An 8,999-nucleotide genomic window follows, 5' to 3' on the forward strand; every position below is an offset into this window, starting at 1 on the left:
AATATTTGTAAATATATCCCCTTATTTGTTTGATAGCAGAACAAGCCCCTCCAGCTGAGAACATTTCCTACTAAACAGTTTTGCAAGACTGCTGCAGCCAAGGAATTAATTTCTGCCTGCAAAGAAGAAATAGTACTACAATTCTGAGAAATAGCTTGAGTTGTATCATGAGCTAATTTCTCAATTTCTGTACCAAATTTTTAAATTTTTTGCATAGTGAAAGCAACCCCAATAAATGGAAATAGGGGCCAAAAATATATGGGAAGAATCCTTTATAGTATTTGGAGGTCTATAATACTCTGACCTTTCAATGTGATGATGCCATCAGGCTTCCAAATTTCAAAAGGACTTTTGGTTTACAAAGCCAAGAGAGTGATTACAAAGAGAAACAAGAAGAGCTAGGTAGGCTTTAGCATCCAGTTGGGAGAATAGAATAAGCAGATAGTTTGCAAAAAAAATTACCTGGTGAAACTAAGCCCCAAGGATGTTCTGAGAAGTTTTGAAAGGCTGTGACCCAAAAGAAAATCGCTATTTATGAGTTATCTTAGCACAGAAAAAGGAGGGGCCAGAAAATGAAAGTGTAATATTTCATTACACACCATTACCCATATTCACTACTCCACTAATAGCGGTCTTAGTCCCCTCTTGGTCTACTTTGTAGGTGGAATAAAGCAAAGGGAAAGACAGGAGATCTTTTAAGAGGGGTTTCAGAGCCTAATTTTCCAATAAGAGATTTAAATTCTTTAATGTGATCAAACTGAGCTGAACTCTGGGAATGATAAAGTATATAACACTTAGGAGAGATCTCCAAATTAAAATAGATTTGAGAATCTGTAAAATGAGAATAGTGGCCAAAGTCCATTCAAGGTGTAGGGCAGGGGGCATACTTAATGCACAATCTCTCTTAGAAACCTTTTGGCTACAAAGACAACTGTTACTTTAAAGCCAGGAATTACCTCCATCCAGTGAGTAAGTTAAACAAGAAAAGGCAAATCCAATAAGGTCTGCAAATAAAATCAATCTACAAATGTTCAAAAGCAGGTATGGGCTAAAGGATGGCCATCACAAGCTATATTCCTAAAAGCATATTAAAAGATAAACAACTAGGGCATGCTGCACAAATTCAAGACAAAACAGGAGTAATTCTTGAAGCACTCTAACGCCCTTTAATTGTGTCTACAATTCTTTGTGTGCTACAATGGGCTTTCTTATAAATAAGACTTCTCTGGTGACTTATCATTCTCAATCACCTAGGCCCCAAAGACCTTTTTTTGTCTTATATTGCTGATTCTATTTTTCTACTTTATAGGGTCATCTAGTGGAGAAGATGCCATTTTCCTGTTATTAAAAGAAAAACTAAAGATAGCCCCTTCAAAACAACAAATGTTGCAACTTCACCTGCTTGCCTTGAGAAACTGTCAATGCATAACAGCAAACAGTAGGAAAGGTCTCAAGTAGGAGAATGGCTGAGAGAAGATCTTTGATAAGTCTGACATTAACAAAAATCTTTCTGGAAAGAGTAAGAAAAATCCTCCAAATCCACTGCACATTCCAATTACATGGCAGACTCCAAAAGCAAACAGGAGGCCAGATAATAGCACTTTTACCAGCAGGAAGGGGACGTATCTAAGTCAATGTCACCAATTCCACAGCTTGAGCACTGAGGTTAGGTGGCAATGATGATGCTCCAATGGCATCATGGACAGAGAGCACAGTAAAGTGGATGCCATCTCTAGTGAAAGAAGAACCATCAAAATAGAGAATATGGAGTTCTGGAGGGGAGTGTCCATAATGTCGTTATGGTGTCATTCAGTCTTGTCCACCATAGAAGCACAATTGTGTATAAGGGTCAGTTGGGAAGATTTCTCTGTCCAGCAAGGTCTAGGGCTCCTGGTAGCCTATTTTTGCTTCCATAACAGCTGTATTTTCCCTGGATGAAAGTATGTTAATTAAAGCTATAGCATCTCCCCAGTGTAATTGTCCCCTCTAAAAATGGCCTGATTGAGAACAACTCCAGGGTCCTCATGGAATTTTGGGGTGGTCTTCCTCCAGATGGGAAGATTAGAGAGACTAAAAGGATGATAATTTCTAACAATGGCTAAAACTCCATTACTGAAATCTTGAACTATCATGTCTTGAAGAGGTAAAATGCCAGTAAAGTGTTTCCTAGGAGATTCATATGAAGTTAGATTCCCATGAATCAATTTTCCTTGAACAGATAACAAACCAGCAGGTCATCTTCCATTCCTAGAGGGAATAGGGTTCTTTAGGATAAAGGAATAAGTTGGAGCAGATGGAAGAGTAGGAGTATTAGAATGAGTGAATGGAGTATAAGATAAGCAAAGAAGAGAGTGTCCTTTCATTGCTATGACCAAGATTCATCACTAAAATATGCCCAGCAAGACCAATAATTAATTTGATAGTTTTCAATAGCCAATCTCAATTTTTCCAAAATGTAGTAATCCCAAGGAGCCATACTTGGGCCAATACAGTCCATCAGCTGATTCACTAGCAGTTTTAGACTATACTTAAATATGATATGCTTTTGTTAATCCTGTATGAAACGATACGTTTGCTTTGACTTCAGGATTTAAGCAGCTTTTCCAGAGGTATCCCTGTAGGAATACTGCTGTTTCCACTGTCACTCTATTTAAAGAACTATTAAATGGGAAATAAATGGTAGCATGACTAGTGACCCAGGGGAGGTTAATTAGGAAGTTGCCACAGATGATTCCACAGTGGTCAGTGCCTAGTGAGGCTTCCCTTTGTTCCAATCAAAGCATAGAATTAAAACTGTTATGGGTTACTTATCATTTTTAGCAAAGTATTCAGAGAGATAGTTCTTAGGGTTGCATTGAGAAGCACAGCCCCCTTCTAAGGATTATCCTTCAGAAGTTCCCTGCTAAGGTGTCACATGGTTCAACCACAGTCTTTGATTCTTGCTTTCTACTGTGACTCAGTTTGCCTAGCAATAGAAGTGTGGCTGCTTTGGTAGTATACAGTCATAGGCCTGGTCCTTGACTCATGGATCTAATAAAGCCTAGGAAATCTCACCAGAAGGGGGTCCCTCCCAAAGGCTCACAGCACTCCAACCAGTAGTCCTTGCCTTCAAGATTCCATGCTCGAAACAGCCTTGATGCAGCTGCTATTTTCATGTCAAAGTGAACGTTTGGTTCATGATTTAAAGAGTTACCTGAGGATTGATTCTTGATTCTAAATGACTATTTGGGAAAAGGCCAAATGATTACTTGAAAACATTTTTTTTTTGGTCTTACCAACTGAACTCTGTATTGCTTTGGCAAACTGCCACTTGGAAAAAAGTGGTTAGTATTACACATTTTTCTCACATCTCCCAGTGAAGTATTTGCTTTCTCTTTAAAGTTTTCTGCTAAAAGCTTCATGTACACAATTGATCTTAAGAGGCCTCTGTTATAATTTTGATATTATGCTTGTCTAATAACTTAGTACCTAGGTGCAGGAAATGCTATTCTACCTGCAAAGGAAATTCCTTAGCTTATTAGAAAAAATATCTTTTCTTATAAGAGAATGCCTTATAATAGATTTTCCCCTTCTTTATCAGAGACTTTTACACAGAACATAAAAACTTCTGACTGGTTTACAATATCTCCCATTTGAGACCTTGCCTTGGCTCAGAGAAAATTTGGTTCAAGGCCTCTTTGGGGAAGTCTCATCATGAAAAAATACTATCAGAGCACTCTGAGAATTTCTCAACAAGAGTAGCCTCAGAGACTGGGGTCTTAGCTGGCTTGCCAATGGTAGAAAAAACTTTTTTTTTTAAATAATAGTTTTTATTTACCAGATATTTGCATGGGTAATTTTACAACGTTGACAATTGCCAAAACTTGTTTTTCCAATTTCCACCCCCCTCCAGATGGCAGGTCGACCAATACATGTTAAATATGTTAGAGTATAAATTAAATACAATATATGTATACATGACCAAACAGTTGTTTTGCTGAACAACAAGAATTGGACTTTGAAATAGTGTACATTTAGCCTGTGAAGGAAATAAGAAATGCAGGCGGACAAAAATAGGGGTATTGGGAATTCTATGTAGTGGTTCATAGTCATCTCCAGAGTTCTTTCACTGGGTGTAGCTGGTTCAGTTCATTACTGCTCTATTGGAACTGATTTGGTTCATCTCATTGTTGGAGAGGGCCATGTCCATCAGAACTGATCATCATACAGTATTATTGTTGAAGTATATAATGATCTCCTGGTCCTGCTCATTTCACTCAGCATCAGTTCATGTAAGTCTCTCCAAGCCTTCCTGAAATCATCCTGTTGGTCATTTCTTACAGAACAATAATAATCCATAATATTCATATACCACAATTTATTCCACCAGTCTCTAATTGATGGACATCCACGTAGTTTCCAGTTTCTGGCCACCACAAAGAGGCTGCCACAAACATTTTTGCACATGTGGGTCCCTTTCCCTTCTTTAAGATCTCTTTGAGATAAAAACCCAGTAGCAACACTGCTGAGTCAAAGGGTATGCACAGTTTGATAACTTTTTGAGCATAGTTCCAAACTGCTCTACAGAATGGCTGGATATATTCACATTTCCACCAACAATGTATCAGTGTACCTGTTTTCCCACATCCCCTCCAACATTCTGCATTACCTTTCCCTGTCATTCTAGCCAATCTGACAGGTGTGTAATGGAATTTCAGAGTTGTCTTAATTTGCATTTCTCTGATTAATAATGATTTGGAACATCTTTTCATATGAGTAGAAATAGTTTCAATTTCTTTATCCAAGAATTGTCTGTTTATATCCTTTGACCATTTATCAATTGGAGATTGGCTTGATTTCTTATATATTAGAGTCAATTATCTATATATCTAGGAAACAAGGCCTTTATCTTAACCTTTGATTGTAAAAATGTTTTCCCAGTTTATTGTTTCCCTTCTAATCTTATCTGCATTGATTTTTTTTTTTGTACAAAAACTTTTCAATTTGATGTAATCAAAGTTTTCTACTTTGTGATCAATAATGATCTCTAGTTCTTCTTTGGACATAAATAAATTCTTTCCTCTTCCACAGGTCTGAGAGGTAAACTATCCTATGTTCCTCTAATTTATTTATAATCTCATTCTTTATTCCTAGATCATGAACCATTTTGACCTGATCTTGGTGTACGGTGGTTTTTGTCAAACATTGAGTTCTTATCCCAAAGGTTGGGGTCCTTGGGTTTGTCAAACACTAGGTTATTAGAGTTATTTATTATTTTGTCCGTTGGACCTAACCTATTCTACTAATCAACTAGTCTATTTCTTAGCCAATACCAAATGGTTTTGGTAACCACTGCTTTATAATATAATTTTAGATCTGGTACAGCTAGGCCACCTTCATTTGATTTTTTTTTTCATTAGTTCCCTTGAAATTTTTGACCTTTTGTTTTTCCATATGAACTTTGTTATTTTTTCTAGGTCATTAAAATAGTTTTTTGGGAGTCTGATTGGTATAGCACTAAATAAATATATTGGTTTAGAAAGTATTGTCATCTTTATTATATTTGCTCACCCTATCCAAGAGCATTTAATATTTTTCCATTTGGTTAGATCAGACTTAATTTGTGTGAAAAGTGTTTCATAGTTTTGCTGATATAGTTTCTGATTTTCCCTTGGCAGTAGAAAAAAAAAACTTTTAATAAAGAGAAACTGAGCCACAGGGTAAGAGCATAATCTATTTATTAGCAAGGCTGGAAGTTGCCAATAATAGAGATCAGTGACCTTTAGTGACCAGCAATATACCTTACAATCAAATCACTTTTTATGCAATTTGGTAGTGCAAATAAATTACATACAGTGATGCAAACTATACTCAGATTGTGATTGGTCTAGAAGGAAGGCAAAGGGTGGGTATATATCACACTGATTGATAGAGGGGTTTCTTGAGTCCATATCAACAAAGAAAAAAAAAGTCAAATAATAACCTCTGGAAAGCCCTATGACAGACACCGATTAATAATAAAGAGATCCAGTTCTAGGCAAAATATCTCCTAACCAGATTGATCTATCTACCATTCAACTTTGTTATCTCCCCTCAAGAGACAGGACCAGCTTGTCATACTTAAAGTAGGTTCCTTAGCTCTACTACTAAACCCCAAATTATTAAATTCAAATCTGATCCATAGATATTAGTTACACAGTAGTCTTAAACATTAATAAATTAATCAAGATTTTGTATTTTGTAACAACCTGGTAGACAGACACCTTTTGAATCTTAGACCATGTTCCTGCTTTCTTCCTTGAGCAAGTAATTTAAATAATACAAGACAAACTATATATTCTTCTTCCTTCAAACTTAGTACTAACTCTTTTGGGTTTCCTCACCCTCACTCCTTCATTGTTGCTATCTAGTTTTTTGGTTAGAAATGAACACAAATCAGTAGTTGGACTAAGTTCAGTGACATGATGAAGATACATAGTGAGTCATTAAAGTTTGAAGTCAAGTTCCAGTTTATATTTTACTCATATTGTGTAGTTGAATATTATGAGGTATAAAATAAAATAGAAATTTTCCTCAATTTTTGATGTAATTTAATATATTATTTCCAAAATTTCTACTTCTTGTTCTCTATTTTAAAATTAGAATATTGGAAATATATTTTGGTCAAAAAATTATGAGGTTTATGAAAACAGGAATAAGGTCTTCCAGATGAGAAACCCTTCTAAATACTAGGAAGAAATGTTAGTTATATTTTGTCAATTCATCATTCCTTTCTGTTGTGTCTCCACATTTTATATACTTTTTATAAAGTGAAATATCATTTTATTTTAGAAATGAAACTCAAGGAGTTTTATTATGATATTTTATGATATTATTATTATAAAATATCATCCAGTGGTCTTATCATATCACTTGATAGTTTCACATTTGTTATGGTTGTATTAGTATTCCTATTATAAACCTTATTTCATGGAGTAAAGGAAATGAGAACCAGATTTATAACTATATTTTAAAACAGCAATCATCAAAACTATTTGGCACTAGCTAAGAAATAGAGTGGTGGTTCAATGGAATAAATTAGATACACAAGACACATTAGTGATTATAGTAATCTACTATTTAAAAAAAAAACCCAAAGACTACAACTTCTGGGATAATAATTCACTATTTGATTAAAACTGCTTGAAAATGTGTATACCACCTTTGACCAACAGTGTTACTAGTTAAGTAGTTGAGATCTTAAAAAAGAGAAAGAGACCCACATGTGCAAAAATGTTTGTGGCAGCCTTTTTCATAGTATCTAGAAACTGGAAACTGAATGGATGCCCATCAATTGGAGAACGGTTGAATAAATTATGGTATATGAATGTTATGGAATACTATTGTTTTATAAGAAACAATCAGCAGGATGATTTCAGAGAAGCCTGAAGAGACTTACATAAATTGATGCTAAATGAAATGAGCAGAACTAGGAGATCATTATACATGACAACAAGACTATATGATGATCAATTTTGACAGAAGTGGCTCTTTAAGAATGAATTGATTCAAACCAGTTCCAATTGTCCAGTAATAAAGAGAGCCATCTACACCCAGAGAGAGGACTTTGGGAACTGAGTGTGGACCACAACAAAACATTTCCACCCTTTCTGTTATTGTATGCTTGCATTTTTGTTTTCCTTCTCAGTTTTTTTTTTCTTTCTAGATTCAATTTTTCTTGTGCAGCAAGATAACTATATAAATGTGTATACATATATTGGATTTAACATCTAATTTAACATATTTACATGTTAAATGGATTACCTCCATCTAGGGGAGGGAGTGGGGGGAAGGAGAGGAAAATCTGGAACAGAAGGTTTTGCAAGGGTCAATGCTGAAAAATTACCCATGCATATGTTTTGTAAATAAAAAGACATAATAATTCAAAAATTCAGTATAAAAGTGAAAAAAAACTATGCCAAAATAAGTCCAAATGGGTACGTGATTTAGACACAGAGGGTGATATCATAAGCAAATTAGATGAGTGGGAATAGTTTATCAGATACATAGAGAAAGAATTAATTTGTGATCAAATAAGAGAGAACATTATTAAATATAAAATTTATAATTTTGATTACATTAAATTAAAAAAAGTTTTGCATAAATAAAAACAACATAACCAAGATTAGAAGCAAAGCAGAAAGCTTAGAAAAAATTTTTATAGTAAATGTTTCTAATAAAAGCCTAATTTCTCAAATATATAGAGAATTTAGTCAAATTGATAAGAACCCAAGTCATTCTTTAATTTATAAATGGTCAAAGGATATAGGCAGGTAGTTTTTAGACTAAGAAATCAAAGTGGTCTATAGTCATATAAAAATGTTCTAAATCATTATTGATTAGAGAAATGCAAATTAAAACAACCCTGAGGTGTCATACATATCGGATTCATTAATATGACAGGAAAGGAAAATGATAAATGTTGGAGAAGATGTGGAAAAGTTGAGACACTAATGCACTGTTGGAGGAGTTGGTGAACTGATTCAACCATTCTGGAGAACAATTTGAAACTATGTCCAAATGACATATCAAACTGTGGATTCCCTTTGACCCAGCAATACCACTACTAGGTCTGTAATCCCAAAGAAATCATAAAAAGGGGAAATAACCTAATGGTACAAAAATATTTATGTTTTGGATTACAAATATAAGAATATTATTGTGCTTTAAGAAATGATGAGCATATGGTTTTCTGAAAAACCTAGACTTATATTAACAGATGCTGAATGGAGTGAACAGAAGCAGTACACTGTACAATAAACAGCAGCATTAACTATGATTGATTGATTTAGCTCTTCTCAGCAATACAATGATCCAAGACAATCTGAAAAAACACATGATGGAAAGCATTATCTACATCCAGAGAAAGAAGTGTGGAGTTCGAATTCAGATCAAAGCACACTATTTTCCACATCTCAGTGGTTTTTTTGTTTGTTTGTTTTGTTTTGTTTTTATGGCTTTTCCCTTTTGTACTATTTTCT

The 8,999-nt window shown here is 34.6% G+C and overlaps 1 long non-coding RNA gene across 2 annotated transcripts in view; it reads left to right on the forward strand.

The window, feature by feature from the left end:
* Nucleotides 1-1,967, forward strand: part of LOC141549338 (uncharacterized) — a 48,683-nt gene extending 46,716 nt beyond the window's left edge. For both annotated transcript variants that reach the window (XR_012484331.1, XR_012484332.1), the window contains exon 3: nucleotides 1,310-1,967. This is a non-coding gene — a long non-coding RNA (uncharacterized LOC141549338). The remainder of the gene's footprint in view (nucleotides 1-1,309) is intronic.
* The last annotated feature ends 7,032 nt before the right edge of the window (nucleotides 1,968-8,999 follow it).

This window comes from Sminthopsis crassicaudata, chromosome 1 (genome assembly GCF_048593235.1).
Source record: "Sminthopsis crassicaudata isolate SCR6 chromosome 1, ASM4859323v1, whole genome shotgun sequence".
Taxonomy (NCBI): domain Eukaryota; kingdom Metazoa; phylum Chordata; class Mammalia; order Dasyuromorphia; family Dasyuridae; genus Sminthopsis; species Sminthopsis crassicaudata.